Genomic DNA, 21,859 nt, shown 5'->3' with positions numbered 1-21,859 from the left:
GATATCTACTCTCAGGACCTCTGAAAGGAACCCACTCAGTGAACACAAACGCATCAATGATGAATGTAATTGTTTCAACCAAACGAGAAGAGTTTGATCTAGAAAAGTTCTGGAAGATAGAAACAACTGGGACCGAGAATATGGACGCCGATTTTAAGTTTAATCAGGAATTTCAGGACGTGTATGAAAAAACTTCGATCCGTTACTATGACAACCGCTATTTTGCAAAACTTCCATGGAAAGAGGACCACCCAACACTACCATTGAATAGACATATTGCATATCGACGGACAGTAAACGTTGTTAATAGATTAAGAAAAGATCCAAACATGTTAACAAAATATGGAGAAATCATCGCAGAACAGCAGAGAAGAGGCTTTGTAGAAAAAGTTGACGACAAAATTCCACAAGACAGAAAAGTACATTATATTCCACACCACCCGGTGAAAAAGGATTCTGCAACTACCCCAATAAGAATAGTGTACGACTGCAGTTGCCGTGAAACACCTGATATCCCTTCACTGAATGATTGTTTACTAAACATTCCACCAAATCTGAACGACATAGCTGCAATACTTCTCAGGTTTCGTCTACATAAATATGCAGTAACAACAGACATTGAGAAAGCGTTTCTTAATGTGGGACTAGAAGAAAAGGACAGAGACGTTACAAGATTTTATTGGTACAGCAACCCAACAGACCCAACAGGACAGTTAGTAACTTACCGTTTTAAATCCGTTCTTTTCGGTGCAACATGCTCTCCTTTTATTTTGAATGCTGTTTTGCTGAAACATTTGAAAGACAAGGTGTGCACCTGGACAGAGAGGTTAACAAATGACCTGTACGTCGACAACATTATTTCAAGTTTTTCAGAAGAAAACGATTTAATAAATTACTACAACCAGACTCGACCATTATTTGCCAACGCAGGATTTAATCTTAGATCATGGGCTTCAAATAGTGAGATATTGCAGGAATTTGCAAGAAAAGACAGTGTTGTGGACAATGACAAAATTATCAAGGTACTTGGTTTAAAATGGAATGCTGAGAAAGACACAATTACATTTGCTAAAAAGGATGCACTTGGTAATAAAAACAAAGCTGTTACAAAACGAGATGTACTAAAACAGACATCTAGAATATACGACCCGTTGGGAATTTTAAGCCCAATCACAGTGAAAAATAAAATGTTTTTACAGGAGTTATGGAAGAATGGACTAGATTGGGACCAGTCGTTATCGTCAGAATTTACAAAACAATGGACAGAAATCGCTCAAAATACAGAAAAGGCGCTAGAAACGGAAATACCCCGCATGTACCTTCAAGGAGAGGAAGATATTTCGAACTCAACCCTACATATATTTACTGATGCAAGTGCTAAAGCTTACGGAGCATGCGCATATATTGTGACAGAAAAACAAAGTTCGCTTGTTATGGCAAAAAGCAGAGTTGCTCCGTTAAAACAGATAACAATACCAAAGCTAGAGTTAATGGGACCAGTAATTGGCGCAAGGTTATTGGATTATATAGGAAAAAATATACAATTTTCTACCGCATTTTTATGGACTGACAGTCAAATTGTCTTGCAGTGGATGAACACAACAAAACCGCTTAACGTCTTCACAAGAAACAGAGTACAAGAGATCAAGAAACTTACGGAGAAATACCAATGGAAATATTGCCCAACGAACTCAAATCCAGCTGACCTTTTATCGCGTGGAGTAGACTTTGATAAATTTGCCGACAGCGACCTCTGGTCCTGGTCACGGCACCAATATCGTAAAGTGGTTTTAATAAAACTGCATGTAATATAACAAAGACGTCTAAACATTTTTTGCAGTTTGATTTTGATTTACAATCTGCTACACTGTGTCGCCCTAAACAATTAAAGCACAGTCTTTCCTTTTTTACAATTGTCATGCGGTCGTTTGGATCAGTATATTTAGTACATTCTGATGAATAGTGGGGCTCCTTGCAGTATGCACAGTTTATGGTATGAGATTTCTGTGTTGAATTGGTTGAATTATTTTTTGGCCAGATTTTACGTGATTTTGTATTTGTGTAGAACGTAGCTGTAGCGCTCGGACTCTCACCTGTTTCTGTACTGTTACCAGACTCTAAAATGGCCAGCTCCTTAAAGATAGATCTCCTAAGATCACCGAGAAACCAATCTGTTGAACCGTGTTCACGAGTCAGGTTTTTGCGTATTTCACTGGGCATGTTGTTGAGTATGACTGGTACTAATAACGAGCCGTATGAGTCTTGAGCCTGTCCGAGAGATTCAAGGCCACGTATGTATGTTTCTGTCCTGTCGTAGTAGCTTCTAAGGTGCGTAAGCGTATTCTTTGGTGCGGGTATGTCTAGTAATGCTTGCATGTACGACTGAATTATCTTATGCTTTTGTCCGAATCTTTCATGTATGAGTTCAATAGCTTTGTTGTAGTTTGTGTGCGTAAGAGCAAATCCGGCAATGGTGTATGACGCTTCTCCTTCTAGTAAAGATTTTAGGTAGTTGAACTTTTGAACGTCGGTTAGAGTGTTGTTGTTGTGAATTGCGGAATCAAAAGAATCCCAAAAGGATTGCCATTCAAGTACGTTTCCGTCAAATGTAGGTAAATTCAATTTCGGTAGTTTATGAAAGTTGCTGCTATTGACGCTTGAATTTGAACGTAAAGACGTGAAATTGAGGTCAGTATTTTGTAAGTCATCTCTTATGCTATATACAGGACCAACATTTTGAATGGGTTGCAGTATCTCATTGTGTGGCGAAAAACTTCTAGCGGCTGCATTTAAATTTGATGTTTGAGCTTGAATAAATTTACGAATTTTGCGTATTTTCGTCTCTAAATTAAATTTATACTCATCTGTGTCAAGTATCTCTTGCTCTATATCCTCCTCTTGTACACTATCCAAAATGTTCTTATCCAAATCCTTTAGAATATCTTGCTTTTCCTTCAATGTATCCAAAATTGTTTCTAACTCGTCCTCTTCCGGTTTATCTTCTGTTTCACTTCTCTCCTCAAATCTTCTTAAAATCCTAGAAACTGCGCTTCTGTGTCCCGCTCGAATAGATTTAAGCTTTGTAGTCGTCTTCATCTGGTCACGGTACCAATATCGTAAAGTGGTTTTACTAAAACTGCATGTAATATAACAAAGACGTCTAAACTGTATGAATTTGTATTGATGACTAAAGATACAAGATTAACGTCATAAGAACACGACGTCCGATCTACAATGATGGCGCGTTACGTTAACGTTCTTCTGTGCGTAATTTCTAACAATACCATTGTCTGGGGTGTCTGTTATCTTATACTAACATACATACCATTGTCTGGGGTTTCTGTTATCTTATACTAACATACATACCATTGTCTGGGGTTTCTGTTATCTTATACTAACATACATACCATTGTCTGAGGTGTCTGTTATCTTATACTAACATACATACCATTGTCTGAGGTTTCTGTTATCTTATACTAACATACATACCATTGTCTGAGGTGTCTGTTATCTTATACTAACATACATACCATTGTCTGAGGTTTCTGTTATCTTATACTAACATATACATACCAATGTCTGGGGTTACTGTTATCTTATACTAACATACATACCATTGTCTGGGGTTTCTGTTATCTTATACTTACAGACATACCATTGTCTGAGGTTTCTGTTATCTTATACTAACATACATACCAATGTCTGGGGTTTCTGTTATCTTATACTTACATACATACCATTGTCTGGGGTTTCTGTTATCTTATACTTACATACATACCATTGTCTGAGGTTTCTGTTATCTTATACTAACATAGGTTTCTGTTATCTTATACTAACATACATACCACTGTCTGAGGTTTCTTTTATCTTATACTAACATACATACCATTGTCTGAGGTTTCTGCAATCTTATACTAACATACATACCATTGTCTGAGGTTTCTGCTATCTTATACTAACATACATACCATTGTCTGGGGTTTCTGTTATCTTATACTAACATACATACCATTGTCTGAGGTTTCTGCTATCTTATACCAACATACATACCATTGTCTGGGGTTTCTGCTATCTTATACTAACATACGTACCATTGTCTGAGGTTTCTGTTATCTTATACTAACATACATACCATTGTCTGAGGTTTCTGTTATCTTATACTAACATACATACCATTGTCTGGGGTTTCTGTTATCTTATACTAACATACATACCATTGTCTGAGGTTTCTGTTATCTTATACTAACATACATACCATTGTCTGGGGTTTCTGTTATCTTATACTAACATACAAACCATTGTCTGGGGTGTCTGCTATCTTATACTAACATACATACCATTGTCTGGGGTGTCTGTTATCTTATACTAACATACATACCATTGTCTGGGGTTTCTGTTATCTTATACTAACATACATACCATTGTCTGAGGTTTCTGTTATCTTATACTAACATACATACCACTGTCTGGGGTTTCTGTTATCTTATACTAACATACATACCATTGTCTGGGGTGTCTGTTATCTTATACTAACATACATACCATTGTCTGGGGTGTCTGTTATCTTATACTAACATACATACCATTGTCTGAGGTGCCTGTTATCTTATACTAACATACATACCACTGTCTGGGGTTTCTGTTATCTTATACTAACATGCATACCATTGTCTGGGGTTTCTGCTATCTTATACTAACATGCACACCATTGTCTGAGGTTTCTGTTATCTTATACTTACATACATACCATTGTCTGAGGTTTCTGTTATCTTATACTAACATACATACCATTGTCTGAGGTTTCTGTTATCTTATACTAACATACATACCATTGTCTGAGGTGTCTGTTATCTTATACTAACATACATACCATTGTCTGAGGTTTCTGTTATCTTATACTAACATACATACCATTGTCTGAGGATTCTGCTATCTTATACTAACATACATACCATTGTCTGAGGTTTCTGTTATCCTATACTAACATACATACCATTGTCTGAGGTTTCTGCTATCTTATACGAACATACATACCATTGTCTGGGGTGTCTGTTATCTTATACTAACATACATACCATTGTCTGGGGTTTCTGTTATCTTATACTAACATACATACCATTGTCTGGGGTTTCTGTTATCTTATACTAACATACATACCATTGTCTGAGGTGTCTGTTATCTTATACTAACATACATACCATTGTCTGAGGTTTCTGTTATCTTATACTAACATACATACCATTGTCTGAGGTGTCTGTTATCTTATACTAACATATACATACCAATGTCTGGGGTTACTGTTATCTTATACTAACATACATACCATTGTCTGGGGTTTCTGTTATCTTATACTTACAGACATACCATTGTCTGAGGTTTCTGTTATCTTATACTAACATACATACCAATGTCTGGGGTTTCTGTTATCTTATACTTACATACATACCATTGTCTGGGGTTTCTGTTATCTTATACTTACATACATACCATTGTCTGAGGTTTCTGTTATCTTATACTAACATAGGTTTCTGTTATCTTATACTAACATACATACCACTGTCTGAGGTTTCTTTTATCTTATACTAGCATACATACCATTGTCTGAGGTTTCTGCAATCTTATACTAACATACATACCATTGTCTGAGGTTTCTGCTATCTTATACTAACATACATACCATTGTCTGGGGTTTCTGTTATCTTATACTAACATACATACCATTGTCTGAGGTTTCTGCTATCTTATACCAACATACATACCATTGTCTGGGGTTTCTGCTATCTTATACTAACATACGTACCATTGTCTGAGGTTTCTGTTATCTTATACTAACATACGTACCATTGTCTGGGGTTTCTGCTATCTTATACTAACATACATACCATTGTCTGAGGTTTCTGTTATCTTATACTAACATACATACCATTGTCTGAGGTTTCTGCTATCTTATACTAACATACATACCATTGTCTGAGGTTTCTGTTATCTTATACTAACATACATACCATTGTCTGAGGTTTCTGTTATCTTATACTAACATACATACCATTGTCTGAGGTTTCTGTTATTTTATACTAACATACATACCATTGTCTGGGGTTTCTGTTATCTTATACTAACATACATACCATTGTCTGGGGTTTCTATTATCTTATACTAACATACATACCATTGTCTGGGGTTTCTGCTATCTTATACTAACATACATACCATTGTCTGGGGTTTCTGTTATCTTATACTAACATACATACCATTGTCTGGGGTTTCTGTTATCTTATTCTAACATACATACCATTGTCTGAGGTTTCTGTTATCTTATACTAACATACATACCATTGTCTGGGGTTTCTGCTATCTTATACTAACATACATACCATTGTCTGAGGTTTATGTTATCTTATACTAACATACATACCTTTGTCTGAGGTTTCTGTTAACTTATACTAACATACATACCATTGTCTGGGGTTTCTGCTATCTTATACTAACATACATACCATTGTCTGAGGTTTCTGATATCTTATACTAACATGCATACCATTGTCTGGGGTTTCTGCTATCTTATACTAACATACATACCATTGTCTGGGGTTTCTGTTATCTTATACTAACATACATACCATTGTCTGGGGTTTCTGTTATCTTATACTAACATACATACCATTGTCTGGGGTTTCTATTATCTTATACTAACATACATACCATTGTCTGGGGTTTCTGCTATCTTATACTAACATACATACCATTGTCTGGGGTTTCTGTTATCTTATACTAACATACATACCATTGTCTGGGGTTTCTGTTATCTTATTCTAACATACATACCATTGTCTGAGGTTTCTGTTATCTTATACTAACATACATACCATTGTCTGGGGTTTCTGCTATCTTATACTAACATACATACCATTGTCTGAGGTTTATGTTATCTTATACTAACATACATACCTTTGTCTGAGGTTTCTGTTAACTTATACTAACATACATACCATTGTCTGGGGTTTCTGCTATCTTATACTAACATACATACCATTGTCTGAGGTTTCTGATATCTTATACTAACATGCATACCATTGTCTGGGGTTTCTGCTATCTTATACTAACATACATACCATTGTCTGGGGTTTCTGTTATCTTATACTAACATACATACCATTGTCTGGGGTTTCTGTTATCTTATACTAACATACATACCATTGTCTGGGGTTTCTGTTTGCTGGTCACATAGTCCTACACTACCGTCTCTGGTTGGTCCTATGATTGCAATATTATAAAACTGTACACAGTTCATCTCACCCTGGAAATTCGTACTTCCATCTCCACCGATCACAATCGATTCAAATGCAGGCAATGTAATGCTCTCTCCACCCATCCCTATTTCAGTAGCAGTTGCCCTGCTCCCATCTTTTACAATGAATAAGTCAGCCTGGTCGTCATTGGTCCATTTCATATTAAACGTAAATCCGACGAGAAACCACTCTCCAGGCTTTAGTTTAGTTACTTCTCCATTGTACCAAATGCCATTACTATCTACATAGTATACACTTAGAACAATCCCTGTAAGTCGTATATCTATGGTCAATTGTCCTGCAGCGTCAAACAACTGAATTAACGGCGTGTTTTGTGTTTCACTAGTAAAATATATATTAACCGCGATAGTCATTGCATTAACAAAGCCTGCGGTAGCATAATCTTGAATAGATGATATTTTGACATACTGATTGCTGGTTGGGGTAAAATCCAGCACATCGGTTCCTGTTGTAATCGAGGAGAGCTGAGGAGCATTAACGTTGTACAAGACGGCGTAACTACAATAAAAGTTAAACAATACAATAAAGGTCTAAATAGTTTTGAAAGTTAATATAGTATTCGGATGTTAAACATGTGGAGCAGGACCTGCTCCCCCTTCCGGAGCATCTGGGATCACCCCAGGTTTTGGAAAAGTTCGTGTCACTCTGTCTTTAATCTTATTATATGTTTATGTTGTGTTTTGTGTATAACTGTTTGTCTGTTGGCCTTTCCCCCATATAGTCATTACGTTAGCAGTTTATTTTCGACTTTGTAGGTTGGATGTCCCTTTGGTATCTTTCGCCTCTGTTGAAAACTCGTAAAACTAGTTTTAATGATACACCAATCAAAGGAGAATCACATGAATTCTGAAACCAGACCAGAAGAGTTGTGCATGCAGCATTCTTTGTTTGATTAAAATATTACGATATGGAATTGGAAACACCCAGTTACTGTGCAGATCAGACGACTATCCTGCTATTTTCAAGATCTAAGACTTTACTACATAAGTAAGCCGCCTACCAAATACAATAACAACAATAACAACAAAAGATCAAAGACCAGGAAAACATGCCACTATCGAGTAACAGTTGTCACATCTGGCAACCTTTCGTAACGGTGACCATAAGAGGTGTGCAGTGTTCTTTACAATCGTTTCTCCTCTTTTCCGCACAGGTACCTGCCTCAGAGTTTTTTTATATCTACGACGGTATTCAGTTGTACCATGTCTAAACACATGGATAATGCCTACCTGTGTCTTAGGCGGGATTCATTTGTACAATGACTAAACACATGGATAATGCCTACCTGTGTCTTAGACGGGATTCAGTTGTAGAATGTCTAAACACAGGGATAATGCCTACCTATGTCTCAGGCGGGATTCAGTTGTACAATGACTAAACACAGGGATAATGCCTACCTGTGTCTCAGGCGGGATTCAGTTGTACAATGACTAAACACATGGATAATGCCTACCTGTGTCTTAGGCGGGATTCAGTTGTACAATGACTAAACACATGGATAATGCCTATCTGTGTCTTAGGCGGGATTCAGTTGTACCATGTCTAAACACATGGATAATGCCTACCTGTGTCTTAGGCGGGATTCAGTTGTACAATGACTAAACACAGGGATAATGCCTACCTGTATCTTAGGCGGGATTCAGTTGTACCATGTCTAAACACATGGATAATGCCTACCTGTGTCTTAGGCGGGATTCAGTTGTACAATGACTAAACACATGGATAATGCCTATCTGTGTCTTAGGCGGGATTCAGTTGTACAATGACTAAACACATGGATAATGCCTACCTGTGTCTTAGGCGGGATTCAGTTGTACAATGTCTAAACACATGGATAATGCCTATCTGTGTCTTAGGCGGGATTCAGTTGTACCATGTCTAAACACATGGATAATGCCTACCTGTGTCTTAGGCGGGATTCAGTTGTACAATGACTAAACACAGGGACAATGCCTACCTGTATCTTAGGCGGGATTAAGTTGTACCATGACTAAACACATGGATAATGCCTACCTGTGTCTTAGGCGGGATTCAGTTGTACAATGACTAAACACATGGATAATGCCTATCTGTGTCTTAGACGGGATTCAGTTGTACAATGACTAAACACATGGATAATGCCTACCTGTGTCTTAGGCGGGATTCATTTGTACAATGACTAAACACATGGATAATGCCTACCTGTGTCTTAGGCGGGATTCATTTGTACAATGACTAAACACATGGATAATGCCTACCTGTGTCTTAGGCGGGATTCATTTGTACAATGACTAAACACATGGATAATGCCTACCTGTGTCTTAGGCGGGATTCAGTTGTACAATGACTAAACACATGGATAATGCCTACCTGTGCCTTAGGCGGGATTCAGTTGTACCATGTGTAAACACATGGATAATGCCTACCTGTGTATAAGGCGGGATTCATTTGTACAATGTCTAAACACAGGGATAATGCCTACCTGTTTCTTAGGCGGGATTCAGTTGTCCCATGTCTAAACACATGGATAATGCCTACCTGTTTCTTAGGCGGGATTCAGTTGTACCATGTCTAAACACATGGATATTGCCTACCTGTTTCTTAGGCGGGATTCAGTTGTACCATGTCTAAACACATGGATAATGCCTACCTGTGTCTTAGGCGGGATTCAGTTGTACCATGTCTAAACACAGGGATAATGCCTACCTGTGTCTTAGGCGGGATTCAGTTGTACAATGTCTAAACACATGGATAATGCCTACCTGTGTCTTAGGTGGGATTCAGTTGTACCATGTCTAAACACATGGATAATGCATACCTGTATCTTAGGCGGGATTCAGTTGTACCATGTCTTAACACAGGGATAATGCCTACCTGTGTCTTAGGCGGGATTCAGTTGTACAATGTCTAAACACATGGATAATGCCTACCTGTGTCTTAGGCGGGATTCAGTTGTACCATGTCTAAACACATGGATAATGCCTACCTGTGTCTTAGGCGGGATTCAGTTGTACCATGTCTAAACACATGGATAATGCCTACCTGTGTATAAGGCGGGATTCATTTGTACAATGTCTAAACACAGGGATAATGCCTACCTGTTTCTTAGGCGGGATTCAGTTGTCCCATGTCTAAACACATGGATAATGCCTACCTGTTTCTTAGGTGGGATTCAGTTGTACTATGTCTAAACACATGGATAATGCCTACCTGTTTCTTAGGCGGGATTCAGTTGTACAATGACTAAACACAGGGATAATGCCTATCTGTGTTTTAGGCGGGATTCAGTTGTACAATGACTAAACACATGGATAATGCCTATCTGTATCTTAGGCGGGATTCAGTTGTACAATGACTAAACACATGGATAAGGCCTACCTGTGTCTTAGGCGGGATTCATTTGTACAATGACTAAACACATGGATAATGCCTACCTATGTCTTAGGCGGGATTCATTTGTACAATGACTAAACACATGGATAATGCCTACCTGTGTCTTAGGCGGGATTCAGTTGTACAATGACTAAACACATGGATAATGCCTATCTGTGTCTTAGGCGGGATTCATTTGTACAATAACTAAACACATGGATAATGCCTACCTGTGTCTTAGGCGGGATTCAGTTGTCCCATGTCTAAACACATGGATAATGCCTACCTGTGTATAAGGCGGGATTCATTTGTACAATGTCTAAACACAGTGATAATGCCTACCTGTTTCTTAGGCGGGATTCAGTTGTCCCATGTCTAAACACATGGATAATGCCTACCTGTTTCTTAGGCGGGATTCAGTTGTACCATGTCTAAACACATGGATAATGCCTACCTGTATCTTAGGCGGGATTCAGTTGTACCATGTCTAAACACAGGGTTAATGCCTACCTGTGTCTTAGGCGGGATTCAGTTGTACAATGTCTAAACACAGGGATAATGCCTACCTGTGTCTTAGGCGGGATTCAGTTGTACAATGTCTAAACACATGGATAATGCCTACCTGTGTCTTAGGCGGGATTCAGTTGTACAATGTCTAAACACAGGGATAATGCCTACGTGTGTCTTAGGCGGGATTCAGTTGTACAATGAGTAAACACATGGATAATGCCTACCTGTGTCTTAGGCGGGATTCAGTTGTACAATGTTTAAACACAGGAATAATGCCTACCTGTGTCTTAGGCGGGATTCAGTTGTACAATGTCTAAACACAGGGATAATGCCTACCTGTGTCTTAGTCGGGATTCAGTTGTACAATGTCTAATTACAGGGATAATGCCTACCTGTGTCTTTGGCGGGATTCAGTTGTACAATGTCTAAACACAGGGACAATGCCTACCTGTGTCTTAGACGGGATTCAGTTGTACAATGTTTAAACACAGGGATAATGCCTACCTGTGTCTCAGGCGGGATTCAGTTGTACAGTGACTAAACACATGGATAATGCCTACCTGTGTCTTAGGCGGGATTCAGTTGTACAATGTCTAAACACAGGGATAATGCCTACCTGTGTCTTAGGCGGGATTCAGTTGTACAATGTCTAAACACAGGGATAATGCCTACCTGTGTCTTAGACGGGATTCAGTTATACAATGTCTAAACACAGGGATAATGCCTACCTGTTTCTTAGGCGGGATTCAGTTGTACAATGACTAAACACAGGGATGATGCCTACCTGTGTCAGGCGGGATTCAGTTGTACAATGTCTAAACACAGGGATAATGCCTACCTGTGTCTTAGACGGGATTCAGTTATACAATGTCTAAACACAGGGATAATGCCTACCTGTTTCTTAGGCGGGATTCAGTTGTACAATGACTAAACACATGGATAATGCCTACCTGTGTCTTAGGCGGGATTCAGTTGTACAATGTCTAAACACAGGGATAATGCCTACCTGTGTCTTAGGTGGGATTCAGTTGTACAATGTCTAAACACAGGGATAATGCCTACCTGTATCTTAGGCGGGATTCAGTTATACAATGTCTAAACACAGGGTTAATGCCTACCTGTTTCTTAGGCGGGATTCAGTTGTACAATGACTAAACACATGGATAATGCCTACCTGTGTTGACTGAGGTAAGACAGGTCGTGTTTCGACGATCTAAGTTGCCAAAAGTACAAGGGGTTAGGCTCCTCTTTTGACATCATCAGATCATTTATTTCCCGTCTCTCTTCCGATAACCCGATAAGAATACCTGTTGCAAGAAGACAATAATTGAATTTTAATTAACTCATAAACGACTTATATTAACATAGCTTAATAAATATGTTTAAAAAAACCGAACTCCTAGGAAACTTTCAAAACGGAAAGTCATTTATCAAATGGCAAAAATCAAAAGCACAAACAAATGGAAAACAACTGTCATATTCCTGACTTGGTACAGACATTTCCTTACGTAGAAAATGGTCGATTAAACCTGGTCGTATAGCTAGCATTAATCTATCACTGTACGACAGTCGCATAAAATTCCTTTATATATATTAACAACAATGTTTGAACAAAGCAAACCCATACAATAGGTAAAAATTTCAAAAATTAAGGTACAGCAGTGTCACGAATAGCGAAAGTTTCATTATTTGAATTTATGGACTGTTATTCTCCATTAATTATTTTTTTTAGCTCCGTTAATTGTTACTAGAAATTTTTCCTTTCTTTGTTACCTTGACTCCGGTGATTGTATTATATGTGAACATTTTTAGGTACTTCATTTGAATTTCGTGCAACTGTCTCATATATGACTTTATTAGATAATACGATTAAAACAGCCCCAATACTACCAAAACGGCATGTGTCATACTGGTGACTTCGTCCTGGTCATATAAATCACGTGATCTATATTGCTCTTCGGCCCGGTCCAATATTTGCAATACGGACTTGCAATGAATCCTGAATTATATGTAAACATATATTGTGCATGTAATTCAGGATTCATTGCCAGTCCTTATTAGAAATATTGGCCCTATATTCACATCATTGCCAGTCCGTATTGGATATATTGGCCCTATGTTCACATCATTACCAGTCCGTATTGGAAGTATTGGCCCTATATTCACATTTGATGTATGTAATACAGCATTCAGAACAAATCTGTATTGAAAAAGTTGGATTATTTTATCAAAGTGTTATGAACTGGCTGTTTCCGTGTTGGAACTGGTATAGATTCCCGGTCAGCTGTATTGGTCCTCCACCCTACGGAGAAATTCAATTATCTTTGGAGCAAGCTACAAGAAGAAGCTTAATAAAATTAACGTAACCAATTTTCTTGCACCAGATGCGCATTTCGACAAAACATTTCTCTTCAGTGATGCTCGTGGCCAAAATATTTGAAATCTAAACATGCTAAAGCTTATATAAAAGATGAAGAGCTATAATCCAAAAGGTCCAAAAAGTATAGCCAAATCCGTGAAAGGAATCAGAGCTTTGCATGAGGGAGATACATTCCTTAATTTATAATAATTTCTTTCATTTTGTAACAGTAAATTTTAATAACACAAAAAATCCGTATTTTCATGCCAGTACCGTAGTACTGGCTACTGGGGTGGTGATACCCTCGGGGACTTATAGTCCACCAGCAGAGGCATCGACCCAGTGGTAGTAATAACATTAACGGTACCAATTTTCAGGCACCAGATGCGCATTTCGACAATACATGTCTCTTCAGTGATGCTCGTGGCCAAAATATTTGAAATCCAAAGCTTATATAAAAGATGAAGAGCTATAATCCAAAAGGTCCAAAAAGTATAGCCAATCCGTGAAAGGAATCAGAGCTTTGCATGAGGGAGATACATTCCTTAATTTATAATAATTTTTATCATTTTGTAACAGTAAATTTTAATAACACAACAAAATCCGTATTTTCATGCCAGTACCGAAGTACTGGCTACTGGGGTGGTGATACCCTCGGGGACTAATAGTCCACCAGCAGAGGCATCGACCCAGTGGTAGTAATAAAATTAACGGTACCAATTTTCTTGCACCAGATGCGCATGTCGACAATTCATGTCTCTTCAGTGATGCTCGTGGCCAAAATATTTGAAATCCAAAGCTTATATAAAAGATGAAGAGCTAAAATCCAAAAGGTCCAAAAAGTATGGCCAAATCCTCGAAAGGAATCAAAGCTTTGCATGAGGGAGATACATTCCTTAATTTATAATAATTTCTATCATTTTGTAACAGTAAATTTTAATAACACAAAACATCCGTATTTTCATGCCAGTACCCAAGTACTGGCTACTGGGGTGGTGATACCCTCGGGGACTAATAGTCCACCAGCAGAGGCATCGACCCAGTGGTAGTAATAAAATTAACGGTACCAATTTTCTTGCACCAGATGTGCATTTCGACAATACATGTCTCTTCAGTGATGCTCGTGGCCAAAATATTTGAAATCCAAAGCTTATATAAAAGATGAAGAGCTATAATCCAAAAGGTCCAAAAAGTATAGCCAAATCCGTGAAAGGAATCAGAGCTTTGCATGAGGGAGATACATTCCTTAATTTATAATAATTTCTATCATTTTGTAACAGTAAATTTTAATAACACAAAAAAATCCGTATTTTCATGCCAGTACCGAAGTACTGGCTACTGGGGTGGTGATACCCTCGAAGACTAATAGTCCACCAGCAGAGGCATCGACCCAGTGGTAGTAATAACATTAACGGTACCAATTTTCAGGCACCAGATGTGGATTTCGACAATACATGTCTCTTCAGTGATGCTCGTGGCCAAAATATTTGAAATCCAAAGCTTATATAAAAGATGAAGAGCTATAATTCAAAAGGTCCAAAAAGTATAGCCAAATCCGTGAAAGGAGTCACAGCTTTGCATGAGGGAGATACATTCCTTAATTTATAATAATTTCTATCATTTTGTAACAGTAAATTTTTATAACACAAAAAATCCGTATTTTCATGCCAGTACTGAAGTACTGGCTACTGGGGTGGTGATACCCTCGGGGACTAATAGTCCACCAACAGAGGCATCGACCCAGTGGTAGTAATAAAATTAACGTTACCAATTTTCTTGCACCAGATGTGCATTTCGACAATACATGTCTCTTCAGTGATGCTCGTGCAGTGTCAGGTTTAACTTTGTCTAGTGATATCATTCTTTATCCATATATGGGGAAAGATTTTGAAACACACAAGATTGATATTCTGTATAACCAATAAATAAATCTTCCAACGCCATCAAACAAAATTTCTAGTTTGAGAGATTTTTTTTATAAATTTAACAGATTATTCGAAGTTTTGAAACATGATGTGAACCAAGACGTGTTTGTATCTATTATCAGATCAAAACTACCCGAAGATGCATTACTTTAGTTAAATATTTCAAAAGGAGCTAAGGCGAAATGGAACATATTAAAGTAAATTCTCATCATAGAAGCATGTGCCCAAAAAGTTCAACCTGAAGAACGCTTGTGTTTATTTGTCAGAAGAAATTAGTGAATTTTGTTCTGATAATGTATTACAAGAATTTGAAAGGACAAATAATGAATGTAAACATTGTGTCATAATCCAATAACCATTAAAACAAACACTTTACTTTTCAAAGCACTGAACATCGGATGACCGCAAGTTCAGGTGGATGGTCACAAGCACTTTTCTCAGAAAAGAAAATCCCATTTATATACCCGAAAGTGAGGTTAAGGTACAAATAAACTCATCATAGATACCAGGACTAAATTTTATATATACGCCATACCCGCGTTTCGTCTACAAAAGACTACAAAGATATATTTTTTTCTGACACAATTTCGTGTGTTAATGATGATTACATAATACGGAATTTAACCTTATCGTAACAACTAAATATATTGTAGTGATATATTCATTTGTGTTCAGTATACTCTGGTTTGATGTTATTTATTATATTAATATTAGTTATATATAATTTTTATTCATTTTGTATATCATTCTATTCTACTTTTCTAATATTAGTGCAGTGCAAGCGGCTGTTCGTAATTTCCGTCAAATGGTTTTATACGACGTTAAAAAAACAAGAAGCCGTACGTAACTTCGAAGGTAGCCGTTCGTAACGTGAATTATTTATATAGAACGGCTGTTCGTAACGTTCAAAGAACAAAACTGAGAACATCAAGTAGATGTATTTTGAGGAGAAAAAAAAACCAAGTATTTTTTCATTTACTACATCAACGTTATCTTATATGACAAGTACAAACAAGACATTTTACTAAATAAAAACAGAGCAATGACAGATAAGACAGATAATAATTCAATTGTCTTTGGAGCAAGCTACAAGGAGAAGCTAATCGTGCTGTGTCAGGTTTAACTTTATCTAGTGATAATTATTCTTTACTCATATTAGAGGAAAAATTTGGAACACACAAGATTGTTATTCTGTATAACCAATAAATAAATCTTCCAACGCCACCAAACAAAATTTTTAGTTTGAGATATTTTTTTGTTCTGATAATGTATTACAAAAATTTGAAAGGACAAATAATGAATGTAAACATTGTGTTATAATTCAATAACAATAACACGATAGCGGGATGTATAAATACCGAATACATAATACCAAAAACTGGATTAAACAGTAAAGGTTTCAAATATACCATGCCACATAAAATGAACACGATCGCACGTAATTGATATGATTAAAAACGTCGGTCCCTAGAATCTATACTTCCAGACCATTATGTTTTATCCGTTTATTTAATTCTTTTTAAGAAAAAGAACGATACATTCTTTGACATAACCCTGGCATTCGTCACAACTCGACTGATTCCGTACCTTCATCTGACGGATTGACAACCCTGGATTATCAACTTTCTACTTAGCAGTTGTGACTTTTAACAAAGTCTGCGGTACAAGCTCGTGAATACCAAATGAGTTAGGAAATTTAACAATGAGCTAAGCACATACCACATAGTTAGCTATTTCTAGTACATATTCCCAGTTGACCCACTTTGTATAACCTAGCTATTAGTTCTGTGGATTTAAATTCAACCTCGAAATCATGGTGAAGACTTTATCATTATAATCAAAGTACTGAAGTACTGAACTTCGAATGACCACAAGTTCTTGTGGATGGTCACAAGAAAATCACATCTCTATACCTGAAAGTGATGTTAAAGTACATAGGTATATTTTATTTCTGATACAAGTTCGTATGTGAATTAAAAATACATGACAGCGAATTCAACCTCATCGTAATAACTATTATTTTGTAGTGATATAATCATTTGTTATCAGTATACTCTGGTTTGTTGATATATTTTTTTAGGTCTTTCCACTTTTCTGTAGAAAGATCTATTATAGTATTTGGTTTGATTATTATTATTTTTGTCTTCTTCCGCCAAATTCTGTTCTCGCGTAAACATTTTGTTTCGAAATATGTCTCTTATATATTTCTTACATACAGTGAAACCTGGCTAAACCGAATCCTGCTTAAACCGAAAACCTGTATAAACCAAACATTTTCTAAAGCACCGTCATATCAAATTGTATGCGTTGTGAACCTGATAAAACCGAACATCAGCCAAAACCGAACACAATCCTTAGTCCAGAAGAGGTTCGGTTTAAACAGGTTTCACTGTAGTATAATAAAAAATATGCGCTTTTTATTTTCACCTATTCTAAGCCAAACAATTTTCTTTGTAAGAGTTATCTCCCCGAACAATTTTGCATCTCCTTCGTAATCGCAAAAGAAAGTTACAAATTTTTGTATCAAGTTGCTCGGTATATCCTTTGCATGATTTGTTCCATTTTGACCGAAGCGATATGAACACTTCATATGAGAGTTATTTCCCCTTATGCATGTGATATAAGTAATATGCATTTCCATCTTGTAAACTATAAGTGATAGAGATCTAGGATCTTTTGATTTGAGGTTCTTGATTTAAAAATAAGAAAATTAAGCTAAAGACAGAGGTCTAGGTCATATTTTAAATTTTGATTTTGGCTTATTTTCAATTCTTTTCTAAAACCGTATAAGAAATCGACAACATATTTTTACTAAATTTTAAGTTGCGTCATGTCCTAACACATGAAATTTGGATGAAAGGGTACGGTAACATTAAATTGGAGCTTTCTCCTCTCTTATATTAAAAATTAGGCATATAGGGATATAACTCATTCACCATATATAATTCAGACCTATGGTCTTTTGAGTTGAAGCCCTTGGTTTATGACCTTGAAATTGAACTCAAGGTCATATGTAAAATTGACGTTCTAGATTTTGACCTTTGCTTTTATCTCATATTAATACATGATAGAAGCCATGGGACTTATTGCATTACGTTGTAAGTCAGTTGACCATGGAAAAGCCAACCGGAAGTGACCTTGTATAAACCGGAACTAGTTATTTTTTTTAACATTTTTAATGAAAAAATATATTGAACAATATATTGTTTTGGAATTAGTATCAAGTAAACTATCAAATAAAATCGGAAGTGACATATTTCAAACCAGAAGTATTAATTTATCACCCATATTTAGAAAAAAATGTATAGAAACCATATACTTTTGGAATCAGTGTACAATAAGCTATCATTAGACGCTGGATATACTATTTCAAATTGAATTTTCATAGTTCAATATCAAAATTGATCTTTATTGGTGGAAAGACCTTCAATTGTTCTTTGAACATTTTCGGTATTTTTCATTTGTTATTGATATTTATCACATATTTAGTACAGCAATTTTGTATATCTGATAAAGGTTCTTTTTTTCAGTCTGTATCAACTACCCTGTATCGCATACCCCGTATCGCATAGCTAAACCCGTATGGCATAGCAAAACCCGTATTGGGTATATAGCGTGACGTCAGAAATCGAATGACGTCAACGTTTGATCTGACATTTTATTGTTTATTCATATTTATCATATATTTAGTAGTTAATACAGTAGTTTTGAATGTTTGATAATTAAACTTTGATGCGCACCCTTTATCTTACCCTTTATCACAGCCCTACTTATTCTTTTTTCATTTTTGGCTTAAATTTGGTCCGATATGAACGGTCATTCGGGCATGACGCATATTAAATGACGTCATTGTTTGGCATGCGACGTCACGAACGTCAAGTTTTCATTTTTGTTGGCAAACGAAATGCAACTTTAAAAAAGACAAAACACACAAAACAATACAATAAACAAAATATTTTTAAAACAACAGCACGCAAATTGTAAGATAACCCAGGTGCTATGGATCAGAAAAGCAGTTGATATATATTATGCTCTCCTGTTGAAATATATGATAAAGCGTATAAAACATGTCAAAATCCGTATCACATGCCGTATCACCCTCGACCAATATCATCCCTCGGGCTGATATGGTATCTCGGGATGATACCTCATATGATACGGATTTTGCCATGTATTATTCTCTATGTATTTGGTCATAATTTTCATGAAGTTTATTTTCATTACCTGATGGTTAAAAACGAATGAAAATGTTTACGATTTTAATTTGGTTAGAATAGATAGCCAATTTTTCAAGAAATATTTGTCTTGGTGTTCACCTCGTCATAGTATAAAATGATCATGAATAATGTCATCTCCAAATAAACAATAAAACTTTTAAACATTTCTATATCTCATGATATTCATTTGACATAAATCAGTCATGTTGTTACTTAGTTTTTTTTTTAAATTAATTTTAGTTGAAAGGACAGTATCGTTAGTGGATGCATTTTAATTCATGGTCTTAAACATATATTAAGAATGTAATAAGGGTATAGGGGCATTACGATGTGGATATTAAGCAAAAAAGGAAGTCTATAAAAAAAAACCAAGTTAGCTGGAAAAATACAGGGATATCATAATGTTCTATTCTTGCTTTCATTTGGGGACGATTTTAAAGAAATGGAATCCAATAAATCTGATTCTATTAGACAATATGATAAACAGAATAATACATGGCAAAATCCGTATCGCATGCTGTCTGTATTACCACTCGACCAATATCAGCCCTCGGGGTTTCTCGTAGTGATACAGCATGCGATACATATTTTGCCGTGTATTATTCTATATATATATATATATCTCACGACAAAACATCTTCATATCATTTATCTATGTTCTTAAAAATTATTTTCATGAATATTTATTGATAAAATTAACGAGCCAAAAAGGAACGTTATTTTGCACTCGATACATCTGTGTAATTATACGGAATACGTTCGGTTATCAATCAAAAACGCAATTCCCGTGAGTAGAAATATCTGTGGCAACAATTATACACCGGAATGCCCTCACGGTCATTCGCTGTAAAGAATAGGCGATATGATATGACTGCCAGTGAAAAAACTATTATTCATTCAAATGAAGTGGATGTAAGCAAATATAGGCAACTGTTCTGTCTTCAACAACGAGAAAACCCTGTACCATATAAACGACTAAAAAAGGCCCCGAAATGATAAAAATGGAACACATGTTTTAGTAGGTTGCACTTTGTAAATACAACTGTTTCACAAACCACACCTCTTTTGTATATATTTTGTTTTGTTTACAAACTGGTTCCGAATTATGATCTCTATGTTTCATATCATTGAGACATAACTTGGGAATGTTTCCAAAATAAACTAAAATAAAAAGCGACAGGCTTGAATTTTGAGGGAGTCCCGAAGTGAAGGTATGGGTAGTACAGAATTAAAGTATAAGTTTAAGGACTTTCTCGCTGCTTGAATATCCATTGGTGGCCTTCGGCTGTTGTCTAAATAGCCTTGCAAGACGTCATAAAGATTTGGACTAGACTTCTAGTAAACGTGGTTCCGTTTCAGCCGTAAAGGGAGTTCTATACTGGATTGAATTGCCAATCGATATAACATCTGTCGTGAAGCATATTTTGTTCATAGATTTAAAAATGTTATATTCAATTACCGACACAATTAATAAAACATGATTGATATAAAATGATTGATATCCTTAATGTTAAATATATTGATTGATTGCTTAAGGACACATCAGTACAAACATAAATTTGAGAATAGAGATGGGGAATATATTATGATTATATGGCGGCGATATCTAAAAAAGCAGAACTGACGCGACAATAAAAAAAACCGAATGTTACATACCTTTAAGTGGATGATGTAGAATAGATTATAACCATCAATTGACATTTGAGATAGGAAGTACTTGTCGTATCATCTCAAAATATTACAAAATAAACGTTTGGCAAATTGAGACTTTAATGGTGAGTTTTCTCATACCATATCTTCTTATATCTATTTTGATAAAACGCGACCAGGAGTTATATCATATATATTAGTTAGATAGAAAGCGATATTATCCTTATGCAACACTTCATTTTCAAAAGTATATCAATGAAGTTATACTAACCAAAAACAAACAGTACTCCTTTCCACTTCATTTTTTCTTTAGTTGTAGTCAGCCTCAACATTCAGTTAAAAAGACCAATTATGTTTGTCTTAAAAGTATTTATATTATTTGTCCAGTTTGTTTTTATCAATTTTATCAATTAAATTTTGCCTTACAAGAGGGAGGAGAATTGGCAAACAATATTTGTTATAGTCGTAATTGTATAAGCTCATTTTATTTACACATTCTTTGTCGAACCCGCCTAGCATTACCTATCTTTTATAATT

The 21,859-nt window shown here is 36.1% G+C and overlaps 1 long non-coding RNA gene across 1 annotated transcript in view; it reads right to left on the bottom strand.

Annotated features, from left to right (window-relative positions):
- The window catches only part of LOC143046609 (uncharacterized), a 30,567-nt gene extending 8,914 nt beyond the window's left edge, over positions 1-21,653 (bottom strand). Inside the window, exons 1-3 of the long non-coding RNA XR_012969182.1 lie at positions 21,594-21,653; positions 12,346-12,478; positions 7,195-7,808 (exon numbers count right to left, since the gene is read on the bottom strand). This is a non-coding gene — a long non-coding RNA (uncharacterized LOC143046609). The remainder of the gene's footprint in view (positions 1-7,194; positions 7,809-12,345; positions 12,479-21,593) is intronic.
- Positions 21,654-21,859: the final 206 nt, after the last annotated feature.

This window comes from Mytilus galloprovincialis, chromosome 9 (assembly GCF_965363235.1).
Source record: "Mytilus galloprovincialis chromosome 9, xbMytGall1.hap1.1, whole genome shotgun sequence".
NCBI lineage: Eukaryota > Metazoa > Mollusca > Bivalvia > Mytilida > Mytilidae > Mytilus > Mytilus galloprovincialis.
Note: the sequence above shows the minus strand (reverse complement) of the source record. Positions and strands in the feature narration are given on the sequence as shown.